Source organism: Aedes albopictus, chromosome 1, assembly GCF_035046485.1.
Source record: "Aedes albopictus strain Foshan chromosome 1, AalbF5, whole genome shotgun sequence".
Lineage (NCBI taxonomy): Eukaryota > Metazoa > Arthropoda > Insecta > Diptera > Culicidae > Aedes > Aedes albopictus.
Genome location: NC_085136.1, coordinates 314,756,024 through 314,776,145, shown reverse-complemented (window position 1 = coordinate 314,776,145; position 20,122 = coordinate 314,756,024). Strand labels below are relative to the sequence as shown.

At 41.7% G+C, this 20,122-nt stretch overlaps 1 long non-coding RNA gene across 1 annotated transcript in view; it reads left to right on the top strand.

Moving 5' to 3' along the window:
• LOC134285753 (uncharacterized) overlaps nt 1–16,197 on the top strand; it is a 232,177-nt gene extending 215,980 nt beyond the window's left edge. The window contains exon 3 of the long non-coding RNA XR_009996596.1: nt 15,754–16,197. This is a non-coding gene — a long non-coding RNA (uncharacterized LOC134285753). The remainder of the gene's footprint in view (nt 1–15,753) is intronic.
• The last annotated feature ends 3,925 nt before the right edge of the window (nt 16,198–20,122 follow it).

The following is a 20,122-nucleotide window of genomic DNA, read 5'->3' as shown; positions in this document are numbered from 1 at the left end:
ATTTTTAGTGAAAATGATCGCTTTTGTTTTTTTGGGGTTCGGGAATAGACCGTTGTCGATCGACCAACGTTCAACAGCTGCAAGATCCCTGTTGATTTTCTCCACGAGCATGTCGAGTTCGTCAATCGGACCAGAGACGTAAAGCTGAAAGTCATCCGCATATAAATGGTATTCGCACTCAATCGTTTCGGCTATGCTGTTTATATAGAGACTAAACAGCATGGCACTCAAACATGAGCCTTGGGGTGTTCCGTCATGTAGCGGAAGTTCGGTTGAACAGGTATCTGCTACCCGAACCATCTGACTTCTTCCGCAAAGGTATGACGAAATGAGTTTGATCGCGTTGGTAGAAAAGTTGAACTCTCGTCGCAACTTGTCTTCCAGCTTCTGGTGCTTCACGCAGTTAAACGCTACGGAGAAATCTACGAGCACCATAAGGGTGCAATGACCGTTGTCAAGATTAGCGTATATGTCATGTGTTACCTTAGCCAATGCAGTACTGGTACTGTATCCTTTTCTGTACCCAGACTGATTTGCAGCAATTAGCGGGTGTTCTACTCCATTCAGGTACTCCGAAACTTGAAGCAGCAAGATCTTCTCGAGAATTTTTGAAACAGACGGCAGCACACTAATTGGTCGAAAATCCTTCAGAGCAACTGGACAAGATTTCTTCGGTATTGGGGTAACTACTGCTTTCTTCCAGCCGGACGGGAATCGTTGAGCGTCAATAATTGCATTGAAAATATGCACCAACACAGGGAGTACGGTTGGACTTAACAGCTTGATAAGGGTGATTGGAATTCCGTCGCTACCCGCAGCGCAGGTCTGAATCTCGAATATCATGGTCGCTACTTCTTGGACAGTCGTGTGGCGAAAGCCGAAAGCGTTAGGTCTAGGGTTGGCATGTTCAGTTGGAAGGGGCTCATGTCTGCTAGACGTTTGGTTCGTAGGTATGACTTGATTTGTTAGTTGGAGATGACCACCAGTGAAGAATCGATTCAGAGCGTTAGGGTCAGCTGCTTCTTCGGGTAAAACCTTCTTCGCATTGTTGTGTATTCCATCACGACGCAGGTTACTCCAGAGCTGTTTGGCTGGAAGTTGATGGGAAAAATTTTGATCGGCGTAACGTTTTTTGGCCACAAAAATCAGTGTTTTCACTCTGTCACGTTTCCGAACGTAGTCACACCATTGGGCATCACCTCTTGCTCGATTCGGATTCCGATTGTACAAGGCAAAAGCAATGTCCCTCGTAGATATTTCGCGTTCTATCTCCGCCGTAATCCAGGGAGTCCGTTGATCGCGTACCTGAATTGTTCTTTCAGGAGCATGCTGCTGCATCAGGGACTGGAGAGTTGTCGTGAGTAGGTCAGCTTTTGTATCTACATCTTCTGCCTCGTAAATTTGTTGTAGATTGCTAGCTTGAAAATCGATTTGCAAAGCTTGAGGATCGACTCTTCGGAAGTTCCGCACTTTGATTCGCTTGGGAGGGGGTTTGTGTATCAGCAGTCTAGAGACGAAGTAGATAACTTCGTGGTCAGAGATAGTGTTTCCTGTAGCAGTCTTGGAGCACTGGATAGTTGCAGGGTGGTCGGTGACGATGAGGTCGATGGTAGTACAGCTGGTCTCAGTGATACGTGTTGGAGGTGTTGGTAGAACTGTGAGATCAAAAGTAGCGTGGATGCGATTCAGTGCCAATATGTTCGTGGATGGTGTTGACGATGCCACATTGATGTTGTAGTCGCCGATGAGGTAAGTTTGGTCAAGATCGAATTCCAAAAGGTCGATAAGAAGCTTCTCGTATTGCTGAGCGAACAATTGATTAGCCCCAGATGGATTGTAGATTACTCCCACGCCCACTTTAAGCTCGTTGATCTCAGCACGCACCACAAGATACTCCAATCGCATGTTCTTCGCAATTTGTGGGTCATGTTCAGATTTCAGTATGGGCACAGCCTTCACGCCTTTTCGAACGTACAATCCTATCCCCCCATACGCTTTATTTCCTCGTCCCCCCTTGGACGGCAGAGAGTGTCTGAGGAGGTTATAATCTGGGACCCGTAAAGGGCCAGCAGGCGCACTTGCTCTTAACTTTGTTTCCGTCACTCCGAAGAAGTGATATGTGTGTTTGTCGAGTAATAGTTTTATTCCGTCGATGTGTCGTTCAAGTCCTCGGACATTAAGATGACCGACACGAAGGTTTGAAATGTTAGGACGTGGCATGGGTTTAATTTTGGAATCGTCGTCTAGTTGGTGCGGATTATTCACGGTTGGAAGAAAAGGAATGAATTGTCGATTCAGCATCGAAGAAGACAGAGGAGTCGTTCGTTTTCTCTTGCGACCCAACTAACTCAAGCAGGTGATGTAGATCCTTCACAGGTGTATATCGCTGATCACCTGGGAGCAGCACGGCTACGTTGTCATGACGAACAAACACCGACCGGATGAGCTTCTTTTGCTTCAGTCGAATCGCAAGGTTCCGAACACGAAAACTGGAAACTGATAATACTTCATTCATCGTGAAGCGGTAGCCAATTCCGAGCCTGCAAAGCCTGAAGTCAATGTATCGTTCGAAATACTTTTGGAGAACGGTTCGCCTGATCGCATTTCCATCGAAGATGGCCACAATGGTAGGAGATAGCGACCGGTCAGTCCATTTTGAAGCGTGATACGGTAAACGGAAACAGCTACTAACGTGCGATTTTGCCTCAGGCAGGTCGAGGATATCGAGGGCTTTTTCGACGATGGATCTTACATTCTCACCTTGTTGAAGGGGAATTTTGTTCAGAGCTATTCGATAGCCATTTACATTTTGACTACAGCTCTCTGCTAGCTTGGCGCCTGACTCAATAACCTCTAACTTCTGCTCAATGCCATCCAACATTTTGTTGTTGTTGACATGTCGAGCTTCCGCACGACTGATTTCTCTGACCTGATTCTGGAGACGGTGAAGCTGCTTCTTGCTGTTTGCTTGAATGATGTTCAGCTCTTCTTGAAGATGTTGAAGCTTGGTGGTGAGATCACGAATTTCCTTTTCCAGACTTGAAAGGTCAGTGTTTGGAGCCGCTGCATTCGGTGCTGCTTTAAGGATCAGGTTACCCTTGGGAGAACATTTCTCACAGAAGAACCAGTACTTCTGGATCTCCGGCATAAACACTTGGTTTATGTTGGCACAAACCGTGTGAAGCCAGGTTGAACAACCGTCGCAGTGGATCCATTCGATAGTTTGTTTCTTATTAGCCTTCTTCGATTTCTTTCCTCCTTTAGACGGTGGGTCTGAGCGAGCACACGTTCCACAGGTATCATCTACTCCGGACATATCTAGGTGGTACTATCACTACAGGACGACGATTCCAATTTCACACTACTGTTTATTGTGGCATGTTGATAACCACAGAACGACTATCAGATGCCCCGACGGTGGCCGAACTCCCTGATACGATCAACAAAACACCCCGACGGTGGCGATTTTGTTACGGCGCGCACTTTGTTCGCTCTCTCTGTTTTAGTTCATAGAGGCGAGCAGTGGTTAGCATTAGCGACTACCAGGAGCCCCGACGGTGGCCGAATTACCTGGTACGAACAGCAAAATGCCCCGGCGGTGGCGAATTTGCTACGACGCGAACTTTTTGTTTTTCCAAACACAGCCGCTGGAGGTGGCGACAGACACTTATAGGTTATGTTCGGTGTCGGATTATACAAACGTAAAATAACAAGATTTAATAGCCGGAAAAACTAAGCATCCACTGTCCACTAATCCGGGGTCACTATTTGCACTAGCCAGACACAAAACCGGATATAATTTAACGATTTTCTATATTAAAAAGACATTTTTCACAGGAGGCTTGTGAATTTTGCGTCGGCTTCAGCCGTGTTGCCAGTTCGATTTCATCATGACAAGTGAGGTTTTTTTTATTATCGTACAAATTGGTACGAAGGTTCTCTGAATTTAATGAACTTTTTTTCACAGGTTGGGTTCATATATATATATGAATGTTCCGTACGGAACGTGAGATTAGAACGAGCATCCTATTTAATCACCCATCGTAACCACCGCGACCCACGAATGCGAAACACTTACCGATTTGCCGCCCCCAACACGACCCGCCCTTGCTACACTTTTTGATTACGTGAGTTCCGACAGCCACTGTGAGTACCAGCAGTGAGCGCAAGTGAGTGGTCCCGTCATCGTCGCCGTCTCCGAAGTGTGGTGACTAATGCAAAACTCACCACAGCAGCACCCCGAGAGTGACAGCCATCGAGAGAGTTCCACCCGCATCTGGAACCAGCGTCGCGATATTGCGCGAACATTCCAGATTGCGGGTGCGCACGTATAAATATGCGAATAGTTTGCCGCAGAGCTTCAATTATGTTTTTATCGCCGCGAAATAAACTTCGACCAGTGAAAGTACAAAGTGAACTAAGTGCTAAGTAGTGTTAAGTAGTGTGTTAAGAAGTGCAGAGTAGTAATAAAGTATAGTGAATAGTGTAAACCAGTGGTGTTGTGCCTTTCATTCCGAATTCCCGACCCAAGTGAACCAGTCCATCCCGACCCGCCGGAGTTGGCCCCGAATACGCGCCAACATAGTGGTCCTTCGAACCGGATCCAGTGCCGCCCTCGCCGTAGGAAAGGATACAACACCATCATCGCCGCCCGACACGTTTCCGTGGCTTCGTTGCCAGAACGTGCACCGACCGATTATTCGCTACTGTCGTCACCGCTTGTGAAGTGTTCCATACCGACCACCGATCGCCCGAAGAGTACTCTGCACCCCAGTTCCGACCCAAATCGAATTCACAGCGAGTTTCTTCCGAACGAGTTTCACCATGTTGCAGGGACAAACGCCGAAAATCAGATCAGCTACCAAGGCTGCAGCTGAAGCCGCGAAGCAGAAGCAGCAACTAGTCGACAACGCAACCAGGTGGGAGATCAATGCCGACGCAGAGACGCTAAAGGAAGTATCGTCACTGTCCCGTCAGCGTGATCAGGTGAGCCTCAAGCTCAAGCCTCAAGGGCATTTGCCGCTGCCAAGCATGAGGTGAGCCTCCCGCAACTCAAGACATTCCTGAAGAAGGTGGATGACGCGTACGCCGAATTCAGTGCCATCCATACGAAGCTGGTTGCCGTTATCCCGGATGAAGCTTTCCGTCAACAGGAGGAGATTTACATCGCTTTCGAGGAACGATACGACTACGTCCGCACAGTAATCGAGGAGCTCATGTTAGCACACGAAACGGACACCGCCAAGGCTCAAACTCCCCAACCACAGGTGATCCTGCAGCAACAGCCATTGAAGGTCCCGATCCTTACTTTCGATGGATCGTACGGCAGCTGGCCAAAGTTTAAGGCTATATTCCAGGACCTGATGGCTGGCTCGGGAGATTCCGACGCCATCAAGCTTTATCACCTTGATAGAGCGCTTGTTGGTGAAGCGGCTGGAGTTCTTGATGCCAAGGTGATGAGCGAAGGGAATCCTCACCGAACGATACGGAAACAAAAAGATCATCGTGGAGACCCACATCCGTGGACTGTTCAACATCCACAAAATGGCTTCTGGATCATGCAAGGAGTTGCGACGACTTCACGACGAATGTGTCCGCCATGTCGAGAGCCTGAAGTACCTTGAACAGGAGTTCCTGGGTATTTCTGACTTGTTCCTGGTTCACATTCTAGCTTCCGCGATGGATCGAGCGACAAGGATGGCTTGGGAGGCCACCCAAAAGAAAGGTGAGTTGCCTACGTACACACAGACCATATCGTTCCTCCAGACAAGGTGCCACATGTTGGAGAATTGCGAAATGGCTTTTCCGACAACCAACACCGAGCATTCATCACAACCAAGTACAAAGAGCGAAGTATATACGAACGAATCCGCTTGTAAAATCTACACCTCTACATCCGAGCCGAGAAAAGACATTTGCGACTTCTGCGAAGGTCTGCATCGCTACTACCAATGCAACGTGATAAGTTTCATGCCATTCGACAAGAGAATTGAGAAAGTGCGAGCTTCTGGCGTCTGCTTTAACTGTCTTCGCAAGGGGCACAGCGTCAGAGATTGCTCGTCAACAAAATCGTGCCAGAAATGCCAGAAGCGTCATCACACTCAACTCCACAACGAGGAAGTTGAACAGGTGTCCAATCCCAGCGTTCCCGTACCAGCACAGGAGACTCGCCCTGCAATCGCCCAAAGTATGGAATCTACTGCAACTTCAACCCGAGAATCATCGAACATTCCGCTTTCTTGCAACTTTGCCGATTCTACGAAGACTATGTTCCTGCTAACAGCAGTTGTGAACGTATTGGACGCAAACAACCATCCACGTCCCTGCCGCCTGCTGCTAGACAGTGGATCCCAAGTAAACTTTGTCACAGCCAATTTTGCGAATCGCATTGGAAGTACGAAACACCGTGTCAACATCCCAATCAGAGAAATCAACGATGTACAGACCGTTGCGTACGACAAGGTAGTAGTGAAATTCCGATCCCGTGTCTCCGACTACGAAGCGCAGGTGCAGTGCCTCGTAACACCAAGCGTAACAGGAGTCATCCCAGCATCAAGAATCGATGTTTCATCTTGGAGTATTCCCTTCGGAGTTCAACTCGCCGACCCCGAATTCTACAAACCGGAAAAGATCGATATGTTGCTTGGTGCCGAACTGTTTTTGAAATTACTACGCCCAGGTTACATCAAACTTGATAACGACTTCCCCGAGTTACGTGAGACCACATTAGGATGGGTAGTAGCCGGAGTATTCAAGGAAATACCCATCTCCAAGCGTGTTCAGCATTCGCACATCGCATTGGTGGACCACAATTCTAGCGTGCGCAGCTTTTCTTTTTTCTCACTCAGTCTGGTAAACAAACACGCGAAAGAAACAGATAATAGAGGGGGCACTTTGCCCCCTCTTTTATCTCGCTCTTTCTTGCGTTCGACAAAATGAACGAGCGAGAAAAAATAAAAGGCTGCGCACGCAAGTGGACCACAACGAGAAGATCAACCAGCGTTTCCGTAGCACCCAGGAGTTATCCGGTCCAAGTTCAACATCCAGTATCCCACAGAATGGGAGATACTGCCGAGGAATGCGAGAGGATAATCTAAATCAATCAACGCGTCGTGTCGTGTACCGCTCTACGAGGTCGACTCCAATGTTCCAGTGCTTTGCTGTAGTGCGTGGACGGTGCAAGATCAACAACGTCATTTCCCGTCCTCAGCTAACGTTTCAACGATGGATGATCCAATCATGATGTATCAACGACCACAACTTGCACGTTCCCAGAGTAAGTTTAGGTGCAACCGGCCACCTGACCGCCTCCGAGTGCAGCAACCACCGATTCCGACCAAGATATCCAGAACCAATCCTCACCTTTGCCTTAATAAGCCGAATGAATCGCTACGAACTTTGTGGAATCCCAACACCAACGACATACGCAGTAGAGCTTCCACATCGACCAATGCAATGGACGACAGAGAAATGACAACTCATTGCTCAGTTCAAGGGTATTCCGACTCAAGGCAGACAGCATGCACAACCGATGAACTTCATTCGCCTACGACAAGTTAGTATAATCAACGATGAAACCAGTTGAACTTCGTGTCAACCGGGGGGAGTATGTTCCGTACGGAACGTGAGATTAGTCAACGAGCATCCTATTTAATCACCCATCGTAACCACCGCGACCCACGAATGCGAAACACTTACCGATTTGCCGCCCCCAACACGACCCGCCCTTGCTACGCTTTTGATTACGTGAGTTCCGACAGCCACTGTGAGTACCAGCAGTGAGCGCAAGTGAGTGGTCCCGTCATCGTCGCCGTCTCCGAAGTGTGGTGACTAACGCAAAACTCACCACAGCAGCACCCCGAGAGTGACAGCCATCGAGAGAGTTCCACCCGCATCTGGAACCAGCGTCGCGATATTGCGCGTACATTCCAGATTGCGGGTGCGCACGTATAAATATGCGAATAGTTCGCCGCAGAGCTTCAGTTATGTTTTTACCGCCGCGAAATAAACTTCGACCAGTGAAAGTGCAAAGTGAACTAAGTGCTAAGTAGTGTTAAGTAGTGTGTTAAGAAGTGCTGAGTAGTAATAAAGTATAGTGAATAGTGTAAACCAGTGGTGTTGTGCCTTTCATTCCGAATTCCCGACCCAAGTGAACCACTCCATCCCGACCCGCCGGAGTTGGCCCCGGATACGCGCCAACAATGTACAAAAACTGAATTGAAAAAATTAGGGTTGCCCAATTTTCCGGAAAACTCCACTGAAAACCAAACATTTTCCACAGAATCATAACTCAAGAACGAAGCATTGTAGACACATTTTTTTTGTGAAATCATAAGCAAATTTTTTCAGCAATTCAAAAAAAAATTCAAAATTAAATTGTTTGCCACAAAATTTTCCACAGTTGAGGAAAATGGGTTGGAAAAGTCGAAAAAACTATTTGGGAAGTCCGGAAATTTTTTATGAAAATTTTTTGGAAGGGAATTACATAAGGTATATTCTGTGAAAATTTCAAGAAGTGGTTCTTCACCGTTTCTGAGTTATGACCAATTTTGTGCATATTAATAATAGAGACGGTGGAAAGTCAACCAACATCTGGATGATTTCCACAAAATTGATCAACTCTGGAACGGACAAAAACCACATCTTGAAAATTTCTCAGAATCTAGCTTATTAAATTACCTTTCAAAAAAAAAAATTGTTTGGGAATTTTTCCGGACTTCGAAAATAGTTTTTCCGAATTTTCCAACCGATTTTCCTCAACAGTGGAAAACTTGGTGGAAAACAATTTTCATTTTGTATTTTTTTTAATTGCTGAGAAAATTTGCTTACGATTTCACAAAAAATAATTGTGTCTACGATGCTTCGTTCATAAGTTATGATTTTTTAAACAAACGGCTCATATAGCACATCTGGACAAATTCGACAAAATTGGCCATAACTCAGGAACGGAGAAAACCCACATCGTGAAAATTTTACAGACTACAGCTTATAAAATTTCCTTTCGAAAAAAAAATTTTTTGGGAGTTTTTCCGGACTTCCTAAATCGTTTTTCCAACTTTTCCAACCGATTTTCCTCAACTGTGGAATATTTTGTGGAAAACAATTTTCAATTTATTTTTTTTAATTGCTGAGAAAATTTGCTTATGATTTCACAAAAAAAAAATGTGTCTCCGATGCTTCGTTCTTGAGTTATGATTTTTCAAAGTATGTAGGTGGTGTCTGTGGAAAATGTTGGTTTCCACTGGAGTTTTCCGGAAAATTAGGCGACCCTAATTTTTTTCAATTTTGTTTTTGTTCATATATATATGAACCCTACCTGTGAAAAAAAAAATCATTATATTCTGAGAACTTTCGTACCAATTTGTACGATAATAAAAAGAGATCCCCATAGCTAAAAATCGATGAAAATGCATTTCTTTCGTGAATATTTCTGCTGAAGTATCGAGAAAAAGTTGATTAGTTGCTGTTACCACTTTGAATGCATAACAAATGAAACGATTTATCATTGAAAACGATAGAATAAGGGGGAGATAGTGTAAAAATAGAAACGAAATATATTAAAAAGGTCTACGGCATCAGAAGCATCCGTAGTCATGAGATTACAAAGCGCATCAATAGAAACATTCATGACTAGAAAAAAAGTTCTCTTACTCTACAGGGTGCGGCAGGAAAAAATGCGAAAAGTTCAAGGCACTATTACACGCTAAATATGGGATATATATGACTATTTTTTCATGACAGTGTATCAGTCAATGTCTATATTCTAGCACTGAAAAATAAAAATGAACATATTTGATGTTTAACATGTGATAATGTAGGCCTAATAAGCGGATATCAATAAACTGCGCGCCCAATGGTCATTAAACAAAATGACTATAACAGTAACAAAATTAGCTCAAATTCGATGAACAACCAGACCACACTGATCCAGAGCCATGTAGTTTCACATAGCAGATGAAATAAGTACACATATTTGATGATATTGTAGAGAAAATCAAAAAAAATTGTTTTATCAGATGCGAAATTTAGCGACCTGTGCGATTTTCTGCGGTTTGAATATTCTGGTTGTCTTCATCTTCAGGCGCCGCCCTGTAAAGGTTAGTGACCAAATTGGGATTTTTTTTATTTCACTTTTCAGAAAACTAGCCTATTATAGATCATGGAACGTTGAAACATAGATTGGTTAATGTCAAATGGACGAAAATGAGGTTTGAAGTTGAAAAACACTTTCGCATTTTTTCCTGCCGCATACTGTATTCTTTGCTGAGGTCTTTTAGAACAGTAACTCTTCTGGACAAGCTTAAGGATTAGTAAATTAAAAAAGATTGTTAAAGTAGACATTCAATTCTATGCAACTTCAAAATCTTGCTAGATGATAACGTGTGTGACAAAGCTAGAGAAATATTAATTCTTCAAGCTGAACTGGGATTGAGAGAGTTCCAACAAGTTGTAACACAATGCCGGAATAAAACACTCGTAACAAGAATAATTCTCATTATAGCACAAACATTTTAGCACTCTCACGATCGCCCGTTTCCTCCTCAAACAAGTTCCACATATCCAATTAGCACAAATAAAAGAGTCAACTTTCGCGCAACGTCGCAGTCCTCAGCTTCCGCCCAAATAACGAACATCTCCGTCCTCACAAACAACGTTCCCATATTCGTTTCCAAATCGGGGGAACGACGCCACCGCTGTCAGCACACAACTCTATAGCATCTACCTCCCAGTAAGTAAGCAAAGGCAAAGTAATTTATTATTCGTACAAATTTATTTTCGCAGTTTTCCTCTGGCACTGGCAGTGAATATTTTGCATTTCCATTCAGTCGAGGCACTCGACTAAACAAACTGCCACTGCGAAGTGACGACGGTAACGACGCGCACATGGCCAATGCTCTTTTGTTCTCATTTTGTGCAATTGTAATGAAGTTTTCGTTTTTTGCCTTTCTCGTACACCTAGGTGTGCCGAAAGGCTATATGTTCACACCAAACTCGAAAATTTGATAGAGCCCTCGGAGGGGTCAAGTCTTATATACCAATCGACTCAGCTCGACGAGTTGAGATGATGTCTGTGTGTGTATGTGTGTGTGTGTGTATGTGTGTGTGCGTATGTGCGTGTGTGTGTGTGTGTACAAAAAGGTCACCTCATTTTTAGATAGTAAACATCAACCGATTTCAACGACCGATGGTTCATTCGACGGGGTATTTTGTCCCATTGTTTCCTATTGAAAATGGTTCGGATCGGTCCAGCCGTTCCGGAGTTATGGCCATTTAGGTGTACCGGATCGGTACCCCAGGAAGACGCCAGATATGAAAACGCTACAAACCCATGCATGCGACACATCAAACCGCGGTATTTTCGATAACCTGATAAACGGTAAGCAGGAAAATAGTCTGAGACCATATCTGAACCGGTAGTGTTCCGGAACCGGTTCCGAGTGTCCCGCCGGAAGTGGCCAAATATGAAAGTGAACCAAACCCATGCATGCGGCACATCAAACAGCGGTTTTTTCGATAAACTGATGAACAGTAGGCAGGAAAACATTCTCAGACCATATCTTAACCGGTAGTGTTTCGGAACCGGTTCCGAGTGTCCTGCCGGAAGTGGCCAAATATGAAAATGAACCAAACCCATGCATGCGGCACATCAAACAGCGGTTTTTTCGATAAACTGATGAACAGTAGGCAGGAAAACATTCTCAGACCATGCATGAACCGGTAGTGTTCCGGAACCGGTTCCGGGTGTCCCGCCGGAAGTGGCCAAAATTGAAGTGAACCAAACCCATGCATGCGGCATATCAAACAGTGGCTTTTTCAATAACCTATTGAACAGTAGGCAGGAAAACATTCTCAGATCATATCGGAACTGGTAGTGTTACAGAACCGGTTCCAGATGTCCCGCCGGAAGTAGCCAAGTGTAAAAGTTAACCAAACCCTTACAAGCGACGCATCAAATCGCGGCTCTTTAGGCAACCTGATAAACGGTTAGCAAAAAAATAGTTTCAGACCATATTTGGAACAACCGATAGTGTTCCGGAACCGGTTCCGGGTGTCCCGCCGGAAGTGGTCAAATGTAGAAGAGAACCAAACCCATGCCTGCGGCACATTAAACAGCGGCTTTTAGAATAACGTGATGAACGATTAGCAAGAAAATAGGCTCAGACCACATCTAAGATCTTTTCAAAGACTACCCGGGTAGAGGTGAAGTACTGACGATCAAAACATGATATTGGCTTGATTGTTATAAGAGATAAAAGATCAGAAAATAATATCTAAAAAATGTTCCTGGAACATCAGGATAAGCTCAAAAGCTGATATTTCAAGATCAATCGAATAGCTCGCTGCTATTGGTTAGATCTTACAAGACCTAAATATGATCTGATGATGATGTTCCAGGAGTAAATTTTAGATATTATTTTTAGATATTTTATCTCTTATATCAATCAAACCAATATCACGTTTTGATCTCAATATCAAAATATGCTGTTATTGAGCTCTTTTCCTCTACCCGGGTACCGATAGTGTTCCGGAACCGATCAAGGGTGTCCCGCCGGAAGTGGCCAAATGACAGAGAAAACCTAACCCATGCATGCGACACATCAGGTAGCGGCTTTCCCTTTAGCTTGATGAACGGTTAGCAAGAAAATAGGCTAAGACCACATCAGACAATACCGGTAGTGTTCCAGAACCGTTTCGGTTGTTACGCCGGAAGTGGTCAAGTGCAAAAATGAACCAAACCCATCCATTAGACGCATCAATTCATGGCTTTTTAGTAAACCTGATGAACAGTTAGCAAGAAACTAGTCTCAAACCATGTAAGGGATAATCGGTACTGTCCCGGAATCGGTTTCAGGTGTCGCACCGGAAGTGTCCAAATGAAAAAGTGATCCTAATCCATGCATGCTATACATCAAATCGTGATTTTTTCGATAACCCGAAAAACGGTAAGCAAGGAAATTGGCTCAGACCACATTTAAAACTATCGGTAGTGCTCTGGATTTGGTTTTTCGGGTATCCTACCGATCGTTGCCAAATACTAAAGTGAACCAAACCCATGCAACCCATCAAACCACGGCTTTTTTAATAACCTGAGGAACGATTAGCAACAAAATAGGCTCAGACCACATTAGAGGCTACCGATAGTGATGCAAAACCAGCATTGGGTGCTTCGCAGTGAACAAAGACAATGCAAGCCATAAATATGTGAAAAAACAAAATCTTGGCCACATACATACAGACGTTTCACTCTACTCACTGCCCATCGTGTTTGTTTTTAACGGTTGAATCAAATATTAATCGTTTTTGCTCGTTTGATGTTTACTCACTACCGCCATCAAGCCAGCAGCGGCATGTGAAACGCAACCTGATTAGCATTTGGCAATATTTTTTTTTCGTGACGATGAATATAATAGCAATATGTTCCAAATGATATGTCTGTTTGTCTGCACTACAGCAATCTCATCAAATCACACCATTTCAGATTCCTGAGGTGTAAAAATATACAGTAGGATGGGTCAAACTGGAAAAACTTGTCATTAGAAGGCACGAAATGTTGCTAATTGGGTTGTTTAGTGAATAAAATATTGCTATTTTCTATAGCCTAATCGATAGAGCTCATTTTTCTGAGTATAACGTGATTTTATTGGAATCTAGTAGCTTTGTTTTGATTGTTAAAATAACAAAACAGTTTTTATTTTCGTGGATAGAATGACAGTTCAATCGATAAAATGACAGTTCGACCTGAACAAAAAAATTTTCCCATACAAACTTAAAATGCATTTTAAAAATAGTTCCTGCACTTCAAAAATTTTGAAATTTTAGTTTTCGACTAATTTTTGGGTGGAGAATCCGATTATAAAATAATCCGGATACTCCTAAAGAACCCAATTTGCAAATTGAGAGATGAAATTTGTAAAAAAAAGCATTCTGGTGGGATTCGAACCCACGACTCCGCATTCGCTAGACCGGCGCTTTAACCAACTAAGCCACAGAACAAGTAGGATGGGTCAATGTTATATGGCAAAATAAAAATTATCGCATCAACCCCGGACAAAGTTTTTTCAATCCTCTTTTGCGTCTAAAACTACTGGGAAATTTTTTTATGGGATTTAGTATGGGCAAATACACTTGTTTGCATTTTTTGCCTAATTTTACATGAATCTTGTAACCTATGATAATAAAATATAGCCTTAAGTGTGAATAAAAAAATTGTCGAATACCGTAAAGTAATCTGTGATTGTGAAAGAAGTTATATCCTAGCTTGTAATTATCGTCTTGATGTTGATCGGCCTTCAGTGACAGTGAAGGTGCTCAAGCAGTCAACTGAAAATTCTGATATTTTTCAGTTTTGTCTATACGTTTAACATAACGTCGGAATATGTTCCAATAATAGGTTTCCCAATTTTATTAAAATTCTTGCTTTTCTAAATAAAGTATTATCAGGATTCAGGAACATTTCGGATTACGTCGACGGAATGATCATGCTTCGAAATGATGGCCCATGCACAGAAACTTGCTAACCAAAGCAATAGTTAGCAAAACAGGGACTGAATTCTAGACCGCCCGATAGGTAGGAGATTGTCCGCATCACGACGGTTTCAAACCGAACGTACTCAATATATACCAAAACTTCCGTATGACATTTTTGAGTTTAGCAAAGCCATCTTGACTAGGAAACCTTGACCGATTGAACCCTTGAAAATGCCCCATATGTAGCGAAACGTTGGAAATAATCATGAACTAGTGTTTCCGATTCCCCCAAACGACTGCGAAGCCAACATTCTGAAACAAAATCATCCCAGTGGTATCCCAACCAAGGAAAGATCATGAGTACATGTTCGACGAGAAAGGCACTATCACCACTAGGTGGATTAATCTGGGTGTTTTTTTCGCGAGATGAATTTGAGTTCCTTCTTAGGTGATGTAATACTGGGAGGGTTAAGTGGGATTCTTTATGATTAAGAAAAACGATAGAGATTAGAACATACAACAAATAAGAAAAAAATAAGGATAATAGACAAAAAAAGATCATAATACTGGAAACAGGGAGATAGAAGGTTGAAAATGATAGATTATATTATTATGAAACTAGAGGAGGAAATGAGACCACTTATTTATACATTTTTGAATCTCACTCCAGCGTCGTTCATCACTTTGATACAAGCACCAACATTTTCGTTCCTCATGGAAAATTCATGAGCACATTTCGCGTTCTTTTTTGCATATTTATGACGTAATGAGGGAGAGAAGGTAACTCCCAGAATCATCGAAATCAGCTACAAATTTGACGACCACACAGGAAGCAACCCCACATCATGAATCGTAAAGGTACCAGATGGTGTGCTTACAGTTTTTTTTTATTTGAGTCGAACGGTTATGAACACCAGTGTGAATCACAGTCAGCACCTTGGTAATACAAGATGGTAGAAGGAAATTGGTGTCTCCAGTTTGATGGATTGCACTGAGGCAATGAGTTCCACACGATGAATAGTTACTACCACGCTTAAAAGGAGTTGTACTGCCGCCAGTCATGAGTCGTTAAGTTGGATAATTGGATGGCTCTCTATCTCTCTCTCTCGGAAAGATTAATCAGTTCATTGAGACTGTAATGAGATACTCACGTCGTGCTCTCCTATTGCTCATTACTGGCATCTTTCAAAATTGTATGCCTTGCTCGTTGATTACAATTTTGCACTGCATTCAGTGAGTTGAATTATATTCGAAATTTTCTTTTTTACGCTTTTCTCATTTCAGATTGCATTTTCCGCCTTCAATCCGTTTCAACTATCAGTGAGGACCGTTAAGATAGCGTGGAAAGGTAGGTTGTTATTTTGATTTATATGCAATGGCACAGGGTTAGGGTTCTTTCATTCACTCATTCAGACTATTTCTGTGAAATAAATCAGGTGATTCAGCTTTTGATTGAATATGAAAGTAAGGCAGCACACAAATTGATTTTTTTTATTTATTCTTAATCACTTAACCTAATTTATAGCTCTATTGCCCACATGGGCACTACGTGAGCGATTACAATTGACAGCTGCAGTTACACTTTCTACAGCGCCTGAATGTATTCTATTCTAATTCTACTATATCGAACTGGTTACCTATGTGCTGCTTTCACTTTCTACTCTGTCCACGGTAGAAGGATGTGCACGATGATGTTGATGTGTGGCTCTTGTTCTTTTTCCCAGATCGATTGAGGGTCCATTTTGAGTTGCCATTCACCGATTATTCGGGTCCGTTAGAGCTATTAGCTCGGAAAAGGGTAAATACCAGTCGCTCTCGGGGGAAGAGCGGGGCTGGGATCGAACCCATGCACAATGGGTCCAGAGCCGTGTTTACGAAGACAAAAATGTTTGTGCCTAAACCTTAAGCTTTAGATACATGGTGTCTTTGGGAAACTTTCTTCTTATTTTTCGCCCTTTTTTCTCGTTATTGTAAAATTAGGGTGGTCCCTCTTGTTTCGCTGATCCAAACATCTGCTTTTTAATAGTTTTATGTACGTTTACAAAATGGAACTTATTTGGAGCAAGTTTGCCGAAGAAACCATTATTCTATCTCTTATGGTTCCTAACTTATAATTTTTATTAGATTCATGTTAGGGTGATCCATGAATTTCAGTTTTCCTAAAATTACTTTTAATTCGTTCGTTTCACGTAAATATTTTGTCCCGAGCACTTTTGGAACTATGAACGACGCATATTTTTTCCAAAGAGTTAAAAGTTCTAACTCTCATAGTTAAAAAGATATTGGCATTTTTCTTCGAAAAATCACTTTTTTTTATAAATGTCATATCTCAAAAAGGAGCAAATGGATTTTCAATCTCTCGGTTGCATTGGAAAGATCGTATTCTGTTCTATTTATGGTGAAAAAACTGTACCTTTTTTTGTTTAGAACTTTTTATTGATTTTTGAAAACACGGTTTTTTTTTCATGGAAATGCAGTTGTAACTTTGAAAATCGATTAGATACAAACTTGGCGTCTGCGACAAAATTGTGAGTTTTTGGCTGCTCTAAAAGTGCCCAGAACAAAGTATTGCGAAAAAATCAACACATAAAATTATATTGAATAAAAACCGATTTTCATATGGAAAGCGGAACAATTTCAGCAAACTTTACTAGTCTTTGTTAGATAGATCAAAGTAAACATGTCGAAAATGTTTAAATTTGCTTATAATCCGTAATTCGTCAATGAACTCAACTTAAAATGTGATTTTGAGCTGATTTCCATCATTTCAATTTCAATTTCATCTTTTCAATGTATGGATAGTGAAAATGTCAATCACTAGTATATGTTTATGTTAACGTAAACGCCTATACATGATTTACAATATCTTATCAACATTATAATGGTGATGACAGTATAAATAAACATTGGTTCTAGAATGAAATGGATGACCATTTACCAAGCTACTTAGATCACAACAAAAACAAGTTGAATTTGCTTGAATTGTGTCATTTTTCATATGAAAATCTGTGTTTACACAATATAATTTTATGTGTTGATTTTTTCGTAATATTTTGTTCTGGGCACTTTTATAGCAGTCAAAAACTCACAATTTTGTCGAAGACGCCAAGTTTGTATCTCATCGATTTTCAAAGTTACAACTGCTTTTCTATGAAAAAATCGTATTTTCAAAAATACAACAAAAAGCATTAAACAAAAAAGGTACCTGCAGTTTTTTCACCATAAATAGAACAGAGTACGATCTTTCCAATGCAACCGAGAGATTGAAAATCCATTTGCTCCTTTTTGAGAAACGACTTTTTGAAAAAAAATATTTTTCGAAGAAAAATGCCAATATCTTTTAAACTTTGCCAGTTAGAACTTTGAGCTCTTTGGAAAAATATGCGTTGTTGATAGTTCTAAAAGTGCTCGGAACAAAGTATTTACGAGAAACGAACGAATAAAAGTTATTTCAGGAAAACTGAAATTCATGGATCACCCTAACATGAATCTTTAAAAAAAAATTATAAGTTAGGAACCATAAGAGATAGAATAATGGTTTCTTCGGCAAACTTGCTCCAAATAAGTTCTTTTACAACTTTGTAGAACATTTTGTAAACGTACATAAAACTATTAAAAAGCAGATGTTTGGATCAGCGAAACTACAGGGACCACCCTAATTTCACAATAATGAGAAAAAAGGTCGAAAAATAAGAAGAAAGTTTCCCAAAGACACCATGTATCTAAAACTTATGGTTTAGGCACAAACATTTTTGTCTTCGTAAATACGGCTCTGGACCCATTGTGCCATGATCATCCACTTATGAAGTGAACGTGTGGTGACCACTGCGCTACGGGTCCCAGCAAAAATTGAAATTACAAGCATTCATATTCAGCTAACTAATGTTCGACAAGCAATGGACACCAGAGTGATGCATATAAGAATTGGTGAGCTCGTTCCATGCTATTAATATATTTTCAAAGGCATCACAAATGTTTTGCAGTTTTCACTGAGCTAAAATTTAAGCCAAAATAAGGTTCTTTTCACGCAACCCTGGTCTTCTGTGGAATAACTCGAAAATGTGTTAAACAGCGATAGCGAAAAATTGGCAATTTTCAATAGATGGGTGCAAAAACTTAACCCACTGACATGTGCTTTCTATTCAGCGAAGGCCTTCTTCTTTGCCAATAATTGTGTTGAGTGAGAGAAAACTAGTTAATTGTGGATTAAAAGTATTTAATTGTTTTAAAAACAACTTCTGTAAGGGTTTCTCCAGGAATTTCATCAGGGATGCTTTCTGAGTTGTTCTTCTTCAAGAGCTCTTGAAATTCTGTCCGAGATCTTTCTAGAATTTCCCTTGGATTCCTTTCGGAAGCCATTCGTGATTCTCTTCAAATATTTCCTTTGATGTTTCTCCTTGTTCCTCTCGGGAATCTAGAGATTTTCAAACGATCTTCCTGGAGTTTTTTTTAAACTTTTCCCGGGATTCCTTGTTGAATATCTGCTAAAATTCCGACCAACATTCTTTCAGGAACGTCTTTCAAATGTTTTAATATTTGTATCAACTGCAGAATTCTTGTGGGAAGTTCCACTGTTCTTCAAGAAATTTCACTGAAGTTTCTAGAGCTCTTGATATGTCTCCCAGAAGTTCTCGCGGGGTTTCCCTAGGAGTTCCACCTGAGACGTCTTTCGGAAATAAGAAATGTGTATTCAAGGTGTCTGGGATTCCTTCCCTGATTTTCAGAGAATTGGGTTGCATTCCTTCCAAAGGTTCATTCGGGATTTATACTGGAGTTCCTCGTGAAATGTTTGTAGGAGATCGTCCTAGGATTTCTTCTGGAGTTCCTCCTTGGGTTTTCAAAAGAGTTTTTATGTGTTTCTCCAGCCCCGTCACTTAACTTTTTTTTTTCAGGAATTCTCGCTATTATTCCTTAACCCTTTGAAGCCGGAATTTTTCCAAGCGTTATTCTGGAGTTTTTTCTACCTTTTTCTGTAGTTTTGGTATTCAATAGTATAAAAACGGTAGAATATTATGCGGAATATTTTTTCTGGACATCCTAGGTCATCCAAACTGTTCTTGAGTTTAGATCCTTAAGTCCATGGGTGTAACGGTAACTTCTTCCATTATACAAAGCTATGATTTGTAATCTATCATGTCCAGTAAGTCTTTTGAAAGGTAAATAGACAATATCAGATCAGTCGGGATATCCTAGGTCATTCAAAGGGAACGTTCAAAAATTACGTCCATTATTTGGGGGAGGTGGGGGGGGGTCTAGAAAAGTGTGACAGTACGTGTACTGGGTATAGGAAAATTGCGTGACAGAGGGGGGAGGGGGGGTTTGGAAAACCCGAAAAACGATGGACGTAATATTTGAATCTTCCCAAACTGTTCTTGAGTTTAGATCCTAAAGCCTACGGGTGTAACGGTAACTGCTTTCATTATACATAGCTGCAATTTGTAATCTATCATGTCCAGCAAGTCTTCTGAAAGGTAAATAGACAATATCAGATCAGTCGGGATATCCTAGGTCATCCAAACTGTTCTTGAGTTTAGATCCTAAAGTCTACGGGTGTAACGGTAACTTATTTCATTACACAAAGCTGCGATTTGTTATCTATTATGTCTAGTAAGTCTTCTGAAAATTCAATAGACAATATCAGATCAGTCGGGGT